The following is a 23,258-nucleotide window of genomic DNA, read 5'->3' on the forward strand; positions in this document are numbered from 1 at the left end:
ACTTTAGCAATTAAAATATATATATATGTATATGTGTGTGTGTATATATATATATATCATGTCAGGAAATTTCAGAAGAAATACAGAATATGATAAAACAATCTAACTATACTATAAATACATGAAACCCTGTCACCGAAAAGACTGGGAGAGAAGGTGCTGACCCAAGTAACTTTGGAAATGAGCAGTCTATAAGACTAAAAGCAAAATAAACTGTACATAGGGACTGTACTCTAGTTTATAAATTATTTCCCATTGGGGATACAAATTAACCATTCTGATACTAAAATGCATGTTTAGTTGAACAATTAAATAAATGGATGGCAGATGGGAGAGCCAAATTTTTCACTATTAGAACATTATAGGTAATCAAAGGATAGAAGATAGAATGACCCATGTAGTAATGGATTTAGAGGTGGACACATTAGTATAAATTCATATTCTGCTTAATATAGATACAGATGGTTTCATACAGAAATATTTGTAGAAACGTGTATGTATGCAGAATAGTATATACATATGTTTTCTTTCTCTGACAGCTGAAAGGGCCTGGAAGTAGTGATATTCCATTAGTAATGGGCACATCTTGTACCCAGATCTTGGTTTCTAATACTATTTCCCCCAAAACTGAACTAGGGTTTCTCAGAGAAATGGCTGATTCTAGGACTAGGGCAGGAAATGTGCAACATGAATCTGAAACATCCTGTAGTACCAGAAAGCACAAAAGTGGTTTAAATAAATAAATAAATAAACAAATAAATAAATAAATAGGAAGAAAGGAAGAAAGAGAGAAAGAAAGAGAAGAAAAATAAAAAATACTACAATACAATTTTGTCAAAAGGACACAGAAGCCAACTGAAAGAGCTCCTATTGACTGTATCTGGAACAATTTGAGCTTCTAAATAAATAAGTTATATTGGATCACAAACTACATATAAAATAAATATCTATCTGCCCACATTATATGAATAATTGATAAAGAGATCAATGAGAGAGAAGAGAAAAATACTCCATGCAGAAGAATCCCATCATTTATGCACATACTCAGCTCTAAAATAAGTAGAATGCCCCATTCTTTAAGTGTGGGCTATGCATAGTGACTTCTTTCTAAAGATGATAGTATAGAAAGGAGTAACCTTGCAGTAAGAAAGCTGATAAATATTACCTCAGTCAGCTGATTAGGGCCAATGTTAGTATGATGCACCTTTGATACAATGTGATAAAATGGCAATTTATTGATGGTATTTACCCTTCATATGAGGTGATAAAATGGTACTTTACATCTCTAGTCTTGCTGTTAAAAATGCGTAAGCTCAGTTTAATGATGATGAAAACAGTTGGACATTAGAATTGTGAGACAGTCTAAGAAATGCTTGATTAGTACTCTCCAACAACAGTCAAGGTCATCAAAAGCAAAGATAGTCTGAGAAGAAGCCAGGAGGAGCCTAAGGAGACACTACAGTCAAATGCAATGTGATATCCCAGAGGAGATCCTCGAACAGAAAAAACACCTTAACTCTTTGAGGACCCTCCACACAGTTTTCCAGAGTGGCTGCACCAGTTCACATTCCCACCAACAGTGTAAGAGGGTTCCCCTTCTCCGCACCCTCTCCAACATTTGTGGTTTCCTGCCTTGTTAATTTTCCCCATTCTCACTGGTGTGAGGTGGGATCTCATTGTGGTTTTGATTTGTATTTCCCTGATGGCAAGTGATGCAGAGCATTTTCTCATGTGCATGTTGGCCATGTCTATGTCTTCCTCTATGAGATTTCTGTTCATGTCTTTTGCCCATTTCATGATTGGATTGTTTGTTTCTTTGGTGTTGAGTTTAATAAGATGGGCATGGGGGGTTATTCTGTATGTTGGTAAATTGAACACCAATAAAAAATAAATTAAAAAAAAAAAGAAAAAACACCTTAGGCAAAACCTAAGGAAATCTGAATAAACCGTTGACTTTAGTTAATAACAATCTATCAATATTGCTTCATTATTTGTAATAAATGTATCATTATTAAAAATTGGGCAAAATGAATGGGAGATATGCAATGACTCTCCATACTTTGTATTTTGTGTGTGTGTGAATCTAAAACTATTCCAAACTAAAATTTTTATTTAAAAAAACAAACACATGATTCTAAGAATAAGATTCTTTATTCTAAGAATAAAGGAATAAATTACTAAAGGCAAGGGAGACATTTGAACATTCAGACCTCAAGAAAAGCATGAAGAAGTAGAGCTAAGTGGACTGCAGTGTAGGAACTTTTGATTCCACCTAGTTTACTACCAGTAACATAATTCAGCCTCTGCCTTTCTCTTGTCAGAATTCCTAATCCTCAGAAAATGAAATTTGTTCAGTGTGCATAGATCAGATAACCAACCTAGACTTAAGTGGCTATAGCTCAGAGTAGTATTAATGACATGCCTTCATTCAGTATATTGTAAATGGATCATAGAAATAGGGAATGTATGGTTCAGTTATCCAAGAGTCCATTCTTCAGGGAGGCCTGAAAGGAGGCTATACAAACAGAACTGGGCTGAGCTATACCCCCAGATGGAAGGATAAATGAAACCAATTAGCATTTTAATTCCACTTTACCATTTTGGTTGGCATATCACTTAAGGTTCAGGTTAAGTGATATAAGAAAAAAATTTTTTTTAAACTACCCATTTAACAAAATGTAAGTTTATTTTTCTCACACATAACAACCCAAATGTGATTGATTAGTCCAAATCTCGTGGGTGGCCCTGCCACTCAACACTTAGCTTTCAACCTTAGACCCAAGGTAGTTTATTTTTTTGCCACCATTTCCTAGCTGGTGTGGAAGGGTTAAAAAGAATAGAGAGCAAGAAGCTAGAAACAGGGGAGGAGGAGGAAGACAAGAGGAGGAAGAGAATTGCACATATTATTTCTATTCATTCCCTACCTCACCCTCACTCCCTACTAAAACATTCATTCTACCTATTACAGGCCATGCCTAACTGCCAAAGAAGGCTAGGCTGTACAGTCTTTAGTTATATGCCATATACCAGCTAAAACTTACAGAATTCAATTACAGAAAGAAAAAAAAAGGGGGGGGGGAATACTGGAGGGTCATTAGTTACCTTTACCACAGGCAATAATCAAACTTTTACTCCCATGTATGTTTTCCACATTGATTAATTCACCTTACTAGTATTTTATGAATCTCTACCACTTTTGTTTAAAACGTATACAGTGAAAAACTCCATTTTATTCTAATACTTTTATAGGCTTTATGATTAGCCTATTACTATATAGTTTGAGTTGTGATGATTTAATATACATTATTGAAATCTGTGGCTACAGGTTATAGGTAAATGCCACAGGTATTGGGGCTGCTCCCCAAAGATGGCACTTAAGAAACTTCTGGGAGTATGAGTCAATTCATGGTCTTATTACTCAGGCCAGTTTGAACTGGGCTTTCTGTTACTTGTAAGATAATTCATATTGATGAATAATTTTTACATCTATCTTATCAATTGCTTCTGGATCTTAAGAAGGACAGTATGCCTTTGAGCAGCATCTTGTCAAGGATCCCTAAATCAACATAGGACTGTCAAGTCCTGGTTGGCTGGTGTGCCTGAGAATTTGAAGGGCTCATGAGGAAGTAGAAGACACCTGGAAAGGACCCCCATGAGAAATAACTCTGAAATAAAGACAAAGTTTGCATTTGTTCACTTGCTCTTTTGACTTTGCTTATCTTCTATGCCAGAGACCTCACTGTTCATACTGGAATGGGTACTGTGATGATGATCAGAAAGTTAAACCATGAAAGGATTATTACAAATGATCTTACATGATATATAGTGAGATTTGTTCTATGAAAACTTGTGCAAGTTTACTCCTTTGCATTATGCTTTGAAATGCTATCACATACTCTCTTGATGCCAACATTAACCCTAAAGTCAGGGTTAATGACTTAGATCCTCCTAAGATTTCCAAGAAAGTCTGTTCCATGTCTACTGTCTGTGACCTGGGGGTGGGAGGGGAACAGAATGAATAGAGTTTCAAGTCAATGTGTCAGTCAAAAATTAAAATCAAATAAAAAACAAAGAAACAACAAAAATATACAGAAGGTCAGAAAGAAAGGGGTGGGGAGGAAAAGGAAAAAGGCAAGCCAAAATGCCTGGCTGAACCTGACTACGCCTTGTTTTAATTCGAGTGAAGTGAAAGTGTGGTTGATTCCTGATAACATTTAATTCTTACTCTCTTTCATGAGACTGGACTGCAAGTTTCCATAAAGATAAAGACCACAATTTTACATTTCTATTAAGCATCTTCTCCCAACTTGACGGCATTGCTGAGCTTCCACATTTCTCACACAAAAATTATTTGTTGATGAATGTATTTTAGTTCAGAAAATCTAAAATTGAATATTTCTTCTATCAAAAAGACTACCTGATAACTTATTTTACTTCCCCCCCCACCACCTACTTTTCAAACATTTATGGGCTATAGTTGAGATGCATCCAATAGAAAACCAACGCTTGTAATTGCAAGATCCACCTGAATGAGAAAAATTAAAAACAAAAGCACTAATTAAATTTAATTAGGTTAGACAGAATAGACTGATCATCCTGCTTCATTTACTGAATTATTTGAGCTTGAGGAAATGGTAACTCATTAAGCATTTTGCATAGTACTTCAGTAATAGCTAACAGATACTATTCCCTCCATATCATGATTATAACAGAAAAAAAAGATAAAATAAAAAGAACTGAGGTAGAACTTAAACTTGAAACAAAATTTCATGAAGATTAAGAAAAAAGACCAAACGTCACTTACAAACAGGCATTAAGGACCTTAGAGTGATACATTCTTCCTCTCTTCAACATCTAGAGAATTTTGTACTTAGCATGGGGGGAATAGTTATAGAAAAGACTAACATGTGGCTTTTTTTTTCCCCTTAGATGAGATTTATATACTCATCAGGGAGGTTCTCTCCAGAGTTTGGTAGTTTGGTAGAGAGGTCAAACTTAACTACACAGTCCAGTAGTTTCCATCATCATTGTGTGTATGTGTATGTATCTGCATATACCTATATATATGTATATATATGTATATATATATATACATATATATATACCGTCTGTGACATGGCGGTGGGAGGGGGACAGAATGAATAGACTTTCAAGTCAATGTGTCAGTCAAAAATTAAAATCAAATAAAAAACAAAGAAACAACAAAAATATACAGAAGGTCAGAAAGAAAGGGGTAGGGAGGAAAAGGAAAAAAACAAGCCAAAATGCCTGGCTGAACCTGACTACGCCTTGTTTTAATTTAAGTGAAGTGAGAGTGTAATCAATTCCTGGCAACATTTATATATATATATACATATATATGTTGCCAGAAATGGATATATATACACACATATATGCGTATACACACACACACACATATATATATGCATTGTTTGGGTACAAGTAACAAAAACACAACTCTGGCTACATTAAGAAAAATGTGGAAACAAAAATATATCAGAAGTGTCCTAAAATCAAATGAAAAGCTAAGAAAATATCTAGTGTAGAAATTGGCAGGAACCAGAGCTGTTCTGCAGCCCACAGAGCAGCTCTCTTCACAAAAGAATGAACCCCAACTATGTTCTGTCTTTATTTATGTCACTCAAATCAACATTAAAATTCTAGGGTGAAAAGTCCCGTGAACCTAGCTTAGTCCCATTAGAAGGGCCAGGAATCCCTGAGGAAAATTATGCCGAGATATATATACAGTGAGAACACAAGTAACCCCCTCCACCTCCAAAATTTGAGATCCTATTACTAAAACAATGAATGTCAGGTCATTTTAAAATGACGGATATCCACAGCAACCACTAAGGTCTGAATCAATCCCTAATTCCAAAATGGTGGTTGGTGTAGCAATGATCATAAAATTCAAGTTGGATCAACCAGGGTTCTTCACAGGGACTTCATGTATCTAAATCTGCTTCCTTGGGGGTTGTTAGTATAAATGATGCAAGTATAGAACCGTCACAGCCTCTTAACTTCTCCTACCACGTGGAAAGACTTTCTACAGAAAGGAGGGCAGTCCACAGAGGGAAACAAAAAGGTAGCAAGAAAAGGAGAGTAGAAGAAACTGAAAAATATCTTACATCAAGTGAGTTTCTGACACTGACATGACCGTAGACTTACCAGCTCTTTACAGTTCCCAGTTGTGGTGGGAGGAGGGGGTGTTAAGATTAAAGTACTTTGAGTTGAATTTCTGCCACTTATTCCCTTAAGAAACCTAACTAATAAACCACTTTATAAAACAGCTATTCCCAAACACTAATCATTTCAGGTATCCCCTCTACTCATAACCCTCCTAGTTTTTGTAGATGTTCTTACTAAGTTATAGCAGAAAAAGAAAAAAATGGTCTATCATGTGAAACCTCCAATTTTTTGGACCATCCTAATACTAACATGTGCTCAAATCTACTCTATCCACTATTACTCTTACCCTCTTTGTTACAACCTCAAGGGGAAAAATTGCCAACCTTCTTTCCCAAACTAATGTTCAACCTTTTCTTGCATTCATTTGCTCGATAAACATACATTGTGCATTTGCTACTGCACACAGGACAATAACTTTGGCTCTGGAGAGAGAAGAGGGATTAAGACCAGTTCTTACTCCCAAAAAACTCATAGCCTAGTAAAGAACACATACATAGAAATGGACAATTGATTGTTATTTGTGTTAAAGGAGTTGATAAAGACATGCAAAGGGCATTTGGGGAGCAAAGACAGTTCTCTAACCAAACATGCAAAGGAAGTAAGAAGTAGTATCTGGGAAGACCTGATAGAAAAGAGACATGTTAGAGGTAGGAGGTAAGGAAATAGGAAGCAAGAATATTCGCAACACAGAAATCCAGTCTAGAGGACATAGAGAAAGCAGCCACATGGTGATCTCTCTGGGTGCTCCGTGAAGAAAGGCTATAGAGGGATAAGGGCTAAAGCAGAGAAATATGTCAGGAGGGCATTTCTGGAAACCACTGGAGAAATCACGTTGCTTAGATAAGAGTGAATGTGGTAGAAAACATTTTGAAGAAAGGTTTAACAAGTTTGGTCAATGGATTAGAGAGGTAAAGGAGAGGAAACTAGAATGACACCAACATTTTTGGCCTGAGCAACAAGGAAAATGGAGATAGAACTAACTGGGCTGGAAAAGACAAGAAGAGAAACAGTTTCTAGAAGAAATCAAGGATGTCATTCATGGCCACGGTATAATAAAGATGAAAATGAGACACTCAAAAAGAGATACCATGTAAGCAGTTGGACATAGAAATCTGTATTAAGAGGAGTGGTCAGAACTGAAGATATAAATTTGGACTGCATTAGCATACATACATCATTTCAAGGTATTTCGCTATGTGAGGTCACACATAGAATGAGTACAGATAGCAAAGAAGTCTCAGGACTCTGAGGTACTTCTAGAGATTGGAAAGGAGGATCTAGCAAAGGAAATAGAGACGGAAGAGCTGCCAATGAGAGATCCAAGGAGTATCCGAAATAGGTGAGAATATGTTTCTAGGAAGAAAGAGGAATCAAATGCTGTGGAACACTTGATTTTCAAGCTTAGGGTTGAAAAATGTTTCAACAATTCCGTTCTATCGTTATTCCATGTCCCCCTGGCCTTATCCTTATTCTATCTCCAGTGTTGCCCTCCCATCTGACAACAACTGGTCCCCTCCTAGCAACCAGGAAAGTAGCCCTTTTCAGTTTTAGCATCTCTTCCTAAAGATAGGGTAACTAAATCACATTTAATATGTATCAGGGGGCAATGGTTTAATAGTGCAAGAGATAGCAGATGCAAAGAAAAACAGTCTTGAAAAGCAATTACCTTGGACATAAAATTATAAGTTGTTTAAATCAGGTGAAAAATTTTGCAATCATTTATGCTTTTCTAATTTTCTTGCCTCTACAACTCACTGCGGCAGCATTATACATAGCTCAGGGATTACCCCAATTTAGGAGCTTCAGTTCTTCCTGTTTTGAAAGTAATTCTGATTGATGGTATTAATATTATAATATTGCATCAGAAAAGCTATCAAATATTCATTTTTAAGTATTTGTAACCCCAATTTTCATTACATGGAATGACAATAAAGATTGCCTAGGACAATACTGGCAATTCTACAGATAAATTCCAAAATCGATCTAAAGTTGTGCTGGTTTAACTTGCAAAGTAGAGACCAGGTCATCATGTCAGTTAAAATGGTTCTTAAAGTGTGGTGCTTGGACCAGAAGCAGTGGTGTCACCTGGGAACCTGTTAGGAATTCCCAGATTCCAACTCAAAACTACTGAACCACACACTCTGGGTAGGGGCCAGCAACTGCTGTTTTTTTTACAAGCTCCTCAGGTCATTACAATGTACAGAAAAGTCTGAGAAGCACAGAGTTAAATACCAGAATGGGGGAGGGCAAAGGACCTAGAGGAGGAGGACTAGAAGGGGTGAGAGAAGGAGAGGAGGAAGAGAAGGGGACTAGACAGAGGGAAAGCAAGAAATATGGCAATTAAGGGGGAAACGCTAAATAGCATCCTAGGTATCCTAAGACGTAATAAGCAATTCGGTGTCTACCAATGAGAAGGGCATAATAATTATCTCACAGTACTGCTGTAAGATTGGAGAAAATTAAATTAAAACACTTCTCCAGGTGCCCTGGCACCTGTGTTGGTAACATCTGTATAAAATGACCGGCCACCACCAAAGAGCTCACTATGAAATTTGCTCAACCACAGCCGCAATCTTAGCCTTCATTGTCCTATTAATAACTATTCTCATTTGTTTTCTTCAAGGCAAGTACTTCCTGGGAGTCCTAGTCTTCATCTAATTCGCCTTGTGACTTATTTAACTCTGCTTTCCTTCTAGACACTTCATGCATTTCTCGAAACCTTCCCCACGCCCGCCCACCCCTTACTGTCCATAGTCTAACTCATCCAACTGACTTCCAATTACCAGAAAAAGTTTCAAAGGCACAGTTGAGGAGTGGTGAGACTCAAGACTGTCACCGTGTCAGGTTCACCAGTGAGACACAATCTTGGCAAAGAATGATAGAGGAGATTGATACTTGTTCAAGCTGAGACAGGAACACGTTCCGTTTCAAAGAGAGCCAGAGAGAAGAGGAGAAGAGGAGCCAAATTGTCTTTTTTTTTTTTTTTTTTTTTGGTATCGTTTGACTTCCTTATGGAGACTTGAAGATTTCCTGGAGTTTTATTACCAACAGAAAACACCTGAGAGGCCAACTAATTCCAAAGATTCAGCTCTTCTTCGTTGTTTAATAAAAACCATAAAATCCAGCTGGCTAGGAAATTTAAAGATAAAGAAACAACTAATTAAACTTAATTGGGTCAGTCTGGGCAGGCTGATTACCCTGCTTGGCCTCAGGAGAATCTGATCTTGGATTCACTGAGCACAACTTGGCAAAGGAAAGCCTGAAGTCAAGACAGGTGCTATATTTTTGTCTGACTAAAGACGTAATTTTTAGTGAGAAACAAGAAAAAGAGGTTAAAAAAGGAAACAGTATACTGGGGTATGGCACAATCAACCACAAACAAGTCATTCCAGACCCATTTTATTTTCTCAGAGTGGAGCAGAGGGAATTGTTATAATAATAAGACAACAGGCTTATAGGAGGCCCTGGATTTCCTTTTCCTGAATTAACCAAATATATTTTATCGGGTTTTCTTTGCAAGTTCTTGCTTGCTTGCAACCCAGAAGAAAAACTGAAAAGAATGAGACATGCAATGAGTTTAGTACATGGATGAAGGCCCAGTTGGTTTGAGGAATCCAAATCACAATGTGCCATGAAGAAGAGTGCTGATCCCTAGAACTTGAGGACAATCTTACCAACACACATATGATAATCATTTATTCTGAAACCCTTTATTTTGAATGTAGTAATAGTTAATCTGGCTAATATTAGCTTGGATTACATCAAGATAAAAATGGTTTTGCACACAGAAACTATTTTTCTTCCTAGGAAATGACTTTAGAATTTCAGTCCTATACCTTATAAAAGGTATTTCAAAAAAAAATTAAATAAATAAATAGTATTTCAGTCCTTTTACCTTATAATAGGACTCAAAGAATTAATTGAATTTTCTTCAAGGATGTATAAACCCCATGCTTCTGAAAGTGATCTGTGGAACATCTGCATTTAACCCATTAGAATCATGGGTTAAAAATACAGATTTTTAGGGCCCAACCCCTTACTAAATCAGAATCTATGGTAGTAGGTCCAGGGACAATATGTTCTCAAAAAAATGCTTCCCTGAGGGTGCCTGGGTGACTCAGTTGGTTAAGCATCTGCCTTCTGCTCAGGTCATAATCTCAGGGTCCTGGGATCCAGCCCCATAGAGGGCTCCCAGCTCAACCTACTTGTCCCTCTCCCTCTGCCCCTTCCCCCTGCTCCAGTTTTCTCTTTCTCTTTCACTGTCTTTCATAAATAAAATCTTAAATATATATATATATATATATATATATATATATATAATGCTTTCCAGGTGGCCCTTAGTAACCCTTAAACATGAGAAATATACTTTCATTGTCTTGGTGAATAACATAGTAGTTAAGAGTTTGACTGCCAGGGATCCCTGGGTGGCTCAATGGTTTAGCACCTGCCTTCGGCCTGGGGTGTCATGCTGGAGACCCGGGATCAAGTCCCACATCAGGGTCCCAGTGTGGAGCCTGCTTCTCCCTCTGCCTGTGTCTCTGCCTCTCTCTGTGTGTCTCTCATGAATAAATAAATAAAATCTTTAAAAAAAAAAAAAAAAAGTTTGCCACCTCCATCATGCCAAATGATGGTGTGACTTACCTTAAGCAAGTCATGTTACCTTTTTTTGGTGCCTTGTTACTTAAATGAAGATAATAAGAGTACCTATCCCAAAATGTTGTTGCAAAGATTAACACATGGAAAGTATTAAGTACAGTACCTCGCTAAATAAATCTTCCCTCCAGCTCTTATTAACAGTAACATTACCTAGATAAAAATAGTAAGTCATTTAAAAAAGTGGAGTCTCAATGAAATCCGTGTGGTGACCTGTTGTACTATTGCATTTTTGCCATTTTTACATATTTATGCTAAATTTTCTTCATTAAAAGCTAATTTTTTAAGTTTTTGAAACTTCTGTGGCACCTACCTGGCTCAGTCGGTAGAGCACATGACTCTTAATCTCAGGGTTGTGAATTTGACCCCCACATTGGGGAAGCCTACTCAAAATTAAAAAAAAAAAAAAAAAAAGTTTTGAAACTTTTTTTGTCTTTTACCATATTTCTAATACTGTTAATCTCTTGAAAGAAAGAGAATAAATAAGCAGACAAGGAAATTTTTTATCACACAAGGATGAAACAAGAGACTTAACCTTTATGAAGTGTCCACTATATGTCAGTAATGTTTACATATGACCATAGGGAGAACTATGTATAAATTTATGACCTTTAATTACCCAGAATAATGGCTGATGACCCAAAGGAAGAAAAACCTCTCAGACATTAGCCACAACTGTAAAAAATGGATTAAATCAATTATGTATTTTGTGATATATATTTCTCATGACTCTGGGACATGTAGAGTAAATTTTTCATTAAGAAAAGAAGTAAAGGGTGCCTGGGTGGTGCAGTTGGTTGAGCTGCTGCCTCTTGGTTTCAGATCAGGTCCTGATCTCAGGGTCGTGAAATTGAGCTCTACCTCTGGCTCCACACTCATCACAGAATCTGCTTGAGATTCTCTCTCCCTCTGTCTCTCCCTCCAGCAGTGTCTCTCTCAAGTAAATAAATCTTAAAAAAAAAAAAAAAAAGCAGAAGAAGAAAAGACGTAAAACACAGGAAGATAATGAGTTCCATATCATACAAAGGCCACATCCAATTATCTGTGCTTCATCCACCACAGTTTTTATGCTATTCCTACAGATTGATATGCATGATCTCATTTAATTCTCAAGAAATTGTACAAGAAAGATAGCATTCCTTTTCACATGTAAAGAAAATAAGGTTAACGAGATTAAGTAACTTACCCATGGTGACACACCTCATTCAACAGGTGGCTGCCTGCTTCTGGCTCCAGAGTCCTGCTCTTCATCCCCCCACCTGAGTAATAGATACAAAGGAGCCTGCTGAGTGCCCAGAACTGAACCAGCCTCTGAGGACACATGCCCTCATGGAGCTTTCAGTCTAGTAAAGAAGGTAGAAAGTAAATACATTCTGATCAGCATTGTAAGAGTTTTGGCCCAAAGGAGGCATAAGTTCTAAGAGCATGTAACAGGGAGACTAATTTTACTCTGAGGTTAAAGAAAGGACTTCTCAAGGAAGGGGCATTTAATGTGAGATGAACAATGAGTAGGATCAATAAGGGAAAGGGAGAGTACGTATAGTGAAGGAAGCAGCAGGCATGAAAAATCTGAAGCAAGAATGAGTCAGATACTTTGAAGAAAAATGATATCCAGGAAGGCTGGAGCTGATGGGGCTGGAAGGGAGGGCTGGAAAGGAACCAAGGGAGAAATAATGGGAAGACTTATAGGTCACGTAAGGTTTGGCGAATTTATCCTAAAAGATAAAAACAAGCAAAAGAAATTAAGCAGATGAAAGATACAAGCAAATTTTCTTACTTGAGAGGCTCTCCACATCAATGACTGGCACAGACGTATTAGAAGACTAGCTGGAGTTAGCAGTTTTCAGCCTCTACTCAACATGCTTTTGAGCAGCAGATCCATAGCTCTCTTCAAGCTATACTCCTGCCAATTCAACTAATGCACCACAAATACAATAAATACTATAAATACTCTGCAATTTCTACTAAACTATAGCTCCAAGCTCCACCTCTTATCTTGATCTCAAGATGTACATCAGCTGTTCCTCTTGGCTTATTGTCTGCAGCTGTGTAATAACAACACCCCAAGCACCCATTAGAGTCAATTTTATTGGTAACTTCTGCTTACTTAGGACAACCATCATTAATCAGCTTCTGGGAATCAAAGCCAACCATAGCCTCTGTGCTGACATATCCTTGCAGTCCAGTGAGTACTAGAACCACAAGGAAAGACAGAGAAATAGCCTTTTTTGTGTCATGTTGATAAGTCACTGGCTGCTTTAATAGATTTTTGTAGGAATCACTGCTGACTATGGAATGAAAGTCATCATGTTAATCTTGAGTAATGCCGTAGTCTTGAATGTTCCTCACACCTTCTAAACTTTCTTTTTTAGCATTTCATTAACTGATTCACTAGGGATTAAAAACAGGTGTTTGAGTAAACAACTGAGCTGATTTTATTCCTCTTTTGATTTGCTACTAAACTATAAACAAGATTACAAAAGTCTGTCTTTTCATTCCCTGGCTATTCCTGTTGTTCTTTTTTATCTTATGTATAGGCATCTGTCTCCGAAAATCTTCACCTGGGCTAACCCAGTCCTGCCTCTGCTTTTAAAGATTTAGTTTAGAACTAAAAGTTTCCAAGGATGTACCCTACTCCTTGGAGGCTGAAGCCACAGAATATAAAGTAGAAATGGAAAATAAATAATGTATATTGTAATTTGATGTTGTGATTCCCATCAGAGCCTACAGAGCAAATATATAAAGGTCAGGGCACTGCCCTGAGAGAAGAGATTTTGCATCAGGGACGTTTGGAAGGAAGATGTTCAGCAGGCCCTCCTCCGTGAACTGATTGTTCAACTAGTAACCTACCACAGACTATTCTAAAATTAAGTAAAAACTTTGTGTATTGATGATATGGGAGAGCTTGGTTCTTGTCTCACGGGTTCAGAGGATGAATCTCGTGGACAAAGGAGAGCGAAGGTTGCCACTGAGTAGGGTTGGTCTTTTATGGAAAGCCAACCAGGGAACCTAAATCTTTTAACATATCTATTGAGATCACCATTGAAATAAGGACTAGTGATAATATCTTTAATGGCTTACTTCCTTTTTAGGGTCCAGTAATTCTTTGCTGGTTACAAGTAACTGATATAATAAGATCCCACCTCTGGCGCCTGGGACAGGATGGTCTGGTTTATTCATCTCTGGTTTCCTTTCATCTCCACATTTTTGAGATTTTTGTGGGCCTGATTCTGTGGTCCCCTACCTAGCCCTGCCTAGCACCATCTGTCCCTAACTCACTGGCATTCCTATAAAATATTCCTAGTATAGAAAGATTTGGTGGACACACCCTAAAGTCATGCCCTTGTATAACTGCCTCCTCTTGAAGAGGGTGGAACCTGCTAGTACTTCTAAATGATGGATTATGGCAAAAGAGCTAGGATGTAATGCCTTTGATTAAGTTACTTTATATAGCAAAGGTGATGCAATGTCACTCCCATGGATATGTTACATATTTTAAGACTGATTTAGAAGACTTAGAGAGAGAAATTCTCCTGCTGGCGGTGAAGTAAGCAACCATGTTGTGAGGGAGTGATAGGGAAGCTTCCATAGTAAGGAACTGTGGGAGGCACGCAGACCCCAGCCAACAGTGAGCAAGGAAATGGTGCCCTCAGTTCCATAGCTACAAGGAGATAAACTCTGTCAACAACTGGAGGGAGTTTAGAAGCAGAACTTTCCTTAGTCACTAAAGCTCTAATGAAAATATAGTCTGGCTAATACCTTGACTGCTGATTGTTTGAGACACGGAGCAGAAACCCCAGCTAATATGTGTCTTCTGCCCCCCAGAAGCTGTGAGATAATAGCTGGTGTATTTTTTTTTCTTTTTCCTTCAATACTTTTTAGTGACATTCCATTATCTTCTGCAATTGGGTTTCTGTGGCAAAAAGTATAACATAAAACTGACTTGTAGGTGATTTGCTCTTGTTCTTTGTGTATTTGTTAGAATTCTCTTTTTGACTTAACTGAATTGACATATGTACAAGTTACACATTCTTCTCAGGAGAGTATGGAGAGAGATAACATCTGAAGTAGCAATACTAGGAGCTCTGTTGACTGTATTGATACAGGAAATGTTGGGGTTCAGAGCCTATGACCATGAAAGAATCCTTGAGACATCTTTGGCACAAAAAGTTGGTATATTAAAGCACGGGAACAGGACCCACGGACAGAAAAAGCTGCCCTAGGGTTGTGAGAAGTGGCCCATTATATACTTTGGAGCTGGGGGAATTAAAGAGAAAGGGAGGTTTCCAAAAGGACTTTCATATGCTAGAGAATACTCACAGGACCTTGGAGCTCTAGCTATTATCAAGCTAAAGTTGTTTTTCCCTCTAGCAAAGCATTAACATTAGGACAGTTGGGAGTTTCCTGGAGAAATGTTATACTCTGCCTGCCTCAAGTATTTGTCAATGGGCTGCAGGTTATAAGGAAATTTAATTTTATCTGCATTTCCTTCTGCCTTTGTTCCCCACATCACTATCACCAGTGAAACAACCATAACTGGTGAAAATTATTGAAAAAATAAATTAAGTCTCCGGATATTGTCCTATGGGCATATAGAAAATGGAAAAACATTTATTTAAGACTATCTATGCAATCTTCATAAGAACAGTGAGTCTGTGGCATTTTGAGCCTTTACTGCCTTTCCCCCAGCTCACTGTCATCATAGTTCTCTTCCAGGTGTGTGCAGCCAAGAACACAGGGATCTCTTCCCCAGCAACTTGTCAAGGGTCACACAGATATAGGAAAGGCATTAGGGTTCGAAGCCGACAGCCAAGAAAGAATTCTTGAGATGTCTTTGATGAAAAAAGGTAGTTTTATTAAAGCACAGGGACAGGATCCCTGGGCAGAAAGAGCTGCAATGGGGGCATGAGGGGTGGTCCATTATATACTTTTAAGTTGGGAGGGGGTTAGGGAGGTCATAAGTCTCTAAGGAATTTTGGAAGCAAGGCTTCCAGGACCTTGAGGGGGTAGCTATTGTTGGGAAAAAGTCATTTATTAGTCTAACAAAACCTTAGTCATGAGACCCCTCAGATGGATATTCATGGGCCATATGCTTGGGGGATGATCGCCAACATGTATCTTGGGGGTTTAGAGATAAAGAAAATTTCCGAAGTAATTTTTATATGTTAAGTAGACTTACAGGATCCTGGGTTTGGGGGGCGGGTCAGGCTAAGATTACCTTTTGCTCTTAGCAAAGTATCAGCACTGGGACAGATGAGTCCCCAGAGGAAGGTCACTGTGCCTGTTTCAAGGACTTGTCAATGGGCTGCAGGTAGTAAGGAAATTTAGTAAGTTTTCTTCTGCCTCTGTTTCCCACATCAGCACGCACTTGGCAGGGCACAAACCACTAGGACTCATCCTACAGCTCTGCATTGCAGAAGCTCTATTCCAGACAAGAGTGACTGAGCAATCCAGGCCTTCCCAAACTTAGAATACTGGCTCCCGATTGCCTGTCTCTGGTCACTTCCAGCTTGGATAGAGTTTCTATGCCAGGAGAGGCAAGCCAAGATCAAAAGTTAATGCCCCACTCATGCGGGGATGTCACTTCTAGGGAAGTGGGTCTACTCTGAGGTAGACCCACTCTGAGGGTCTCTTAGGGTTTCCTTATTCTGAGGTCTAGAGCAGTGGCCCAGAGGTTTTGGTCGCAAGCAACTAAAAGAAGGCTGATAACTCCAACAAGCTAAACCACAGACCAGGTAGGAGTTGAACAGAAAGAACCAGGGAAAGAGAGAGCTAGAAAGATTTCTTTTGGGGTCAGGACAAACCTCAAAGGCTAGCTTCAAAGACAATCCCTGCTGAGACCAAAATTTAATTGGATTAGACTGGAGATAATATGCCCCAGGACATTGTTGAAAACAATAGAACAATCAGCCAGCAATTAGAGGCAGCCGGCAGCTGGATGTGATACCAAAGGAGGCAAACAGTTTAACAGAGATCAGAGAAAAAGACAAAGAGAACCCTGCTAATGCCACTGTCATCCCAGGGTGACTCTGTGTGGTGCCAAAGGCGGCATCCTCTGAGGCAGGGTAGAGTGGGGGACACAGATTTCACAGTAATAATCCAGCCAAGCAACTAAAAATGTAAACAAACATCAACAATCACAGCAAGCCCTGGAGGAGGCGCACCAGTATCCAGAGTCGGAACCCATACAGGAAGCTGGTGGAAATGCAAAGCTTCTTTGGAAAACAGGTGATTCCTCCCAAGGTTAATTATCCAGCTACCGTATGACCTGGCAACTGTACTGCTAGGTGGAAGCCCCTCCTCCCCAAAAAGAAAAGACCTACCCACACGCAAAAATTCATAAACAAATGTTCAAAGCATTATTCATAATAATTTAAAAAATGGAAACAACCCACGTTGTTAGACCAGGCACCCCTCCAGGCAACACTCCATAGTAAGTGGGATTAGGACCAGATAGGCCCAAGATGGCGGTGCCATGACCAGAACCCCTGACCACATACGATAGAAAAAGGCAGAACGTCTGCTCCCTTCCCCAAGTAATGAATATCCCCCAGCCCACCCGCTGGTAAAAGGACATGATGCGGGAGAGCTAGGGTCTGGTCTCACGGAGTCAAAGAACAAATCTTGCAGACAAAGAAGAGCGAACAAAGTGACAGAAGTTTATTAAGCAAGAATACAGAAAGAGATCTTCAGGAGTGAGAGGGGTCCTGACAGGGTTGCCACTGGGGTCTTGTAGACTTGGTCCTTTTTTGGAAGCCAACCAGGGAACCTAAGTCCTTTTAACTTCTCTACTGATAGCACCATTAAGGACTACTGGTAACACCTTCAATGGCTTACTTCGTTCTTAGGGTCCAGAAATTCTTCTTTGGTCACAAGTAGCTGTTATAACAAGACCCCATCTCTAACACTTAGGACAGGATGGTCTGGCTTGTTTCTTTATCTCTGGTTTCCTTTCATCTCCACATTTTTGGAATTTTGTGAGCCTGATCCTGTAGCCATCTACCTCTCTCTCCCTACCTAGCCCCCTGTCCCTTACTCAGATAGAAACCTAAATAAACCCAGGGACTCTGCTTTCTCTCACCCTTGAGCTCACCCACTCTCACATCTTCAGAGTGTGCTTTTGTTCTAATAAACCTTCCCACTTCTGTCGCTCGTCTGCTACGTTGTGTGTCTGTCCTTGAATTCCTTCTGGAGAGGAGATTAAGAATCTTCAGTGAGCTCTTTGGAATGGGCTGGGTTGAGAGTCCATGGTCTCCCAGTTCCTCTGGAAACAAAATGTCCGTCAACCAGTAAATGGATAAATAAAATGTGGTATATTCATATAACCAAATAGGACAACAATAAGGAAAAACTGATACCTGCTATAACATGAATGAGCCTTGAAACATGCTCAGTGAACGTCTGCCTTCAGTTCAGGGTGTGATCCCGGGCTCCAGGATCAAGTCTCACATCTAACTCCTTGCATGGAGCCTGCTTCTTCCTCTGCCTATGTCTCTGCCTCACTCTCTGTGCCTCTCACTCACTCACTCATGAATGAATAAAATCTTTAAAAAAAAGAAAACATGCTAGTGAAATAAGCAAACCACAAAAGACCACCTTTTGTCCCAAGATACAGAAAGTAGTGGTTGCCCAAAGCGGGGGACATTGGGAAGAAATGGAAAGTAAAAAATAAGTGTTGTGGGGTTTCTTTTTGAGGTCCTTAAGATGTTCTAAAATTGATTGTGGTGATGATTGCACTACTCTTGAACATACTAGGCAATTGACGATTTAAATGGATGAAATGTGTGGTAGGTAAATTATAACAATATAATGATATTTTTAAAAACCGGCAATGCCAACCATTTACCTTCCTCATTGGACTAATATTTACACTACAGATTTTATCTAAAGTTTTGTATTTGCCTGAGAATTTTTAGAACATTTCTTTAGTTGTGTGGTAGAGTGAGGGGAGAATTCTTAATTAGTTGGCCTCTGCAGATTTTTCTTTTCAATAATAAAGTATATGTTGCTATAAATGAACACAGAGCCAGGATTTGAGAGGTTTAATATTGCTTAGTAATACGGAGTTTGCCTCCAAAGATTCTGAGGCTTAGTAAATAGAATTCATATTGTGCCTTCTGTTCCCAAATCAATGGTTTAGTTCATTATTATTAGTGATTCTATTCAGGCATACAAAGTGCTTCTATGCTGTGTTTTTAGTTAAGAAGAGCCAACCTTTAAAATTAGGCTTATTCCCTACTCAAAATCCTTGTACCTGCAATTTTAGTTCACTACACATCTACGCTTTTAAAGAAGCAGCGTATAGTCATTTATATTTAAGACATTAGAATATATCTTTTGGTACTGAAACATAACTCTTTATTAAAGCAAGTAAATATAAGTAATACTGCTCAGTAAAACATAATTCTTCTAGAGAAAAATTTCTTTCAGAAATAAAGACCTAGGATATATTTCTTCGTAACTACTTTGAAGGAAAAAACAAAACAAAACAAAACAAAAAAACGAAAAACCTCTAGTCATCTCTCTTTTAACACACGTACACATCTCAGAGTGTGGTTAAAAATCTCCCCAGAAGTTTATTCTCAACCACCCTCAGCATTTGACTTTCCAAGATTCTGTTACCTTCTCTGTTACCAGCCACAGACTATTAATCAGAGTGTTCACATTAATTACGAAAAAAAGTTGGTTCACCTCTGTAACCTACTTGTATTTAGAACATCTGCATCCTCCTCCGCACGTAGCAGAAGAGAGAGGCCTCTAGTCCTTTCCTTACATCCGCCACATGGTTGTAGTCATCCTGAGAGCCTGCCTTCACAGGCAGCAGGTCTGTCCTTTCTCTTACTCTTTTTAACTTTCTCCCAGCAGTTCTTAGACTCCTAAACTGGAGCCAGATATAACTTAATTGACATATATCTTTTTACATTTTGAAAATAACTCCAGGTAGCCTCCATCAAAAAAAAAAAATGTAGAAACTATTCTAAAGCACTGATAATCTCTAAATGATCATAATATTGTAAGAACAACTTAAACAAGACTTTTAAATGGAAATAGTGCTCGTCGAGTTTGGCAGAATGAGGAACCTTATTGGGCATTAGTAAGAAGCCTGCATTTAGCCAACCTCATCTGATTCAGGAATCAGGTCCTCTTCTAGCTCCTGGCAGCAGCAGTAAATTGATGGCAAGAATGGATCATTAAATTCTGGTAATTAGTGGGATATTATTCCGTCTATCAAATTTGAAGTATAATTGATTAATCCCTTAACTTTGAGATATGTCACATCAATTTATTTTGCTTGTCTCAATAGCAATCTTGCCATGTTCTTAACACAGTTATTCCAAAATAATAGATCAAGCAATCAATATGTATTTACAAGTGCCATAAAGATGTGGAGCTCTTATGGTAGGCTTTACAGAGGCTACAAGAAAAGATAAAATCTCTTTTGTCACCAACGTACTTAAATATTAGATAACTAGGAACTAAATACATGAAAGATTTTTTTTAAGCAAAAGAGAAAGAGGATAAGATGTAATAAGTATGCCAAATGAGTGGTTTGAATCTCTTTAAAACAATGACCATCATTATTCCATCATTGTCATACACTGGGTTTATGACATTTAGTGCTTGCATTGGCTGCCCAAAGCCTTCATTATACTTGGTGGTAGAAATAAAAATATTCTTATATTCTTTGATATAAGACGAAAACTACAAAACATCCCAGTTTTTTTCTTTTTTTTTTCTAAAGAGTGATTGGTTGGTTTACTTGAGTGGGGGAGGGGGCATGATAAAGGGGTTGCAGAGGGAGAGGGAGAGGGAGAAAACAGATTCACCACTGAGTGCCTAGGCTGGGAGCCCAGGAATAGGGACTGGGTCTCCATGTGAGGCTCAGTCCCGGGACCCTAAGATCATGACTTGAGCCAAGTCAGATGATCCACTGAAGCACCTATGTGCCCTCCAAACAGCCTAATTTCTAATGACAAAGGTAGTTTTGTTTTGACTTACCATTAAAAAGTACTGGCCTTTAACTCATTCATGTAAAAATTTCTTAAAGCATTTTAATCAAATTATTAGTTTCTGCATTAGACTGTCACTTTTATTAGTGAATATTCTAATGACCATAGTATAGATACATTTTTAAAAAGTTTAATCTGCTAAACTAACTAATATACAAACTGTAGAGTTGCCAATACTTCACATATCCAGGAAGCAGAACAGTGACAGTTTGGAAGCTTAAAAATAAATATTAGGCAAAGCGTTTACTGTATTTTCATGGCTCAGTTATTTTCATTTTCGTTGCTCTTTTAGAAACAGGAAACTTTTCATACCACATTATATAATTAATGATGGATGCGTGACCCTGTGTACATTTTAGTCCACTGTGATCTCTGGCTACATAAATAATTTATATCAAGGAAACTGCTCATACACAGGAAAAGGAAGCACTGACCTGGAGCTCCTTTATCGGTTTCATCTCTAGTAGGTGTCATATCATAATTCCTTCTTCCATCTCCTTTTAAATTTGATTAAACAAAGAGCAAATATGTTACTGCTGTGCAAGGGTGACACACTCATTAATCACAATACAATTTACAATTATGAGCTACATTTGTTTATTATACTAAGATAATAGATGCCATATGAGTAACTAATCTGATAATAATATTCTATCAAAAGAATTCAACATTGCGTTATAAATCTACACTACAAAGAGAATTCAAAATGATTGGAGAGTTATTTTGTTCCAAAATAAGAGATGTCAGATGTCAGCTATTGTCGTAAGATGGTCCATACAAAATACATAAGGCACCAATTCCATTGGGAAGATACCTATAGGTAAACACAGAAAAGAAATCTTTTCTTTTATCCTGTAGCATTTTAATTTTGATTATAAAAGCTGTGGTGTAAAGAGTACAGGAAGTCTAAGGGTTATTAAAGCGATATGTTTTACGATATGTGCACAAAGATAAAAGTAACTACCAATGTCTGACTTGTAACTCGTGCTGATAGTTAGGAATTTGCTCTTGCTCATGAATTCATGTTTCTTATAGATAACAAGCTGCCCTGGGGAAAAGAGCCCTGGGAAGAAAAGAGTAGTGGCCTTTACTGGGAGTGTGCAGAGTGCTTCACTCTATCAACACTCCTCCTTCCTCTGGAGCCTGTCTCTGACAGCTCCCGAAGCTGAGCACTAACACAAGAATTGAAGCAGGTGGATGGTGGGAGGTGATACAGACACCGTTGCATTCTGGAAACAATACAAGTCGCTTTGAATCATGACTCTGCCATTTCCTTACTATATGGCCCTGGGTAGATGACAACCTCTTGAGTTTCAAGTTCCTCATATGTAAAATAAATGGAACATTTTCCACCATCAAGATAAAATGGTATATTGCCCATAATTATCTGGTAAGTCAGAGATGTCTGATTAATTAAGCTAGTATTTATTTAGAACAATCAAGGTCTACCACATGACAGACACTATGCCGGGAGGCAGAACAGCTTAGGGTGACCGAATGTCCTGGTCTGTCCAAGGACTTTCCTGGTTCTAGCAAAGAAAAATCCCACATCCCAGAAAGTCCTCCACCACAGGCAAACCAGAACAGTGAGTCATCCTACCAGAACATTCCATCTAACAGACTATATCTAGACCCCAGCAAGTATATGACCACAGTGTGAAACTAGTTTCAGAGAGGAGTCAGAAGGGAAAGCAGAAATACCAGCCCTCATCTGGAATTGAAATGAGCACGAGAATATAGAAGATTCTAAAGGGGCTGGTAAGAGGATGAAGAACTGGATGACAAACAGGGGGTGCTGGGGAATCAGGTGAGTTTACAGATGACAGAGCCAAATGAGAATCCTTGAAGCTCTAACCAGGAAACTCGAGGAAACTTTCCATCATCTGTGACCTATAGGGAAACATCCAATGGTGAACAGAGGTGTAAAGGAAGTCAAGCGAGTGTAGAGGTTACCACACCATATGGAGAGGAGCCAAAACATAAAAAACACTATGCTACAGAGGATCTGTGGACAAAGCCTAAGTAGACCTGTGTTGAAGCATCACATAGTCTTAGATGATAATACCTCCGTAGTCCCTCCACCTAGTAGTGAAGACACTACAACTCCAGACATTACCCTCAGCCTCCCCCTCCTGAGCCATTGCTCCCAATATACACACCTCCGGTCTTCTTTCCTTGCCCAGAGTCTTATCCCAATACTGCTCCAAGCTTTCTGCCTCTAGTGCTTCCTCCCACGCCTGCCCTGCCAACCAAACTTTCCCATGGCCTCCAGATCCCATTATTTTGGATGAGAACTCTCATCAGCTTCTATCTACTTCATCAGCATTCCTCTGGTTTATCCTCTTCCATTTCGTTGCTGTTTAGGTCACACCTGCATTGCTGTTTTAAATAGGACGGCAGTCTGTA

The sequence above is a fragment of the Canis lupus genome, chromosome 36 (assembly GCF_048164855.1).
Source record: "Canis lupus baileyi chromosome 36, mCanLup2.hap1, whole genome shotgun sequence".
Lineage (NCBI taxonomy): Eukaryota > Metazoa > Chordata > Mammalia > Carnivora > Canidae > Canis > Canis lupus.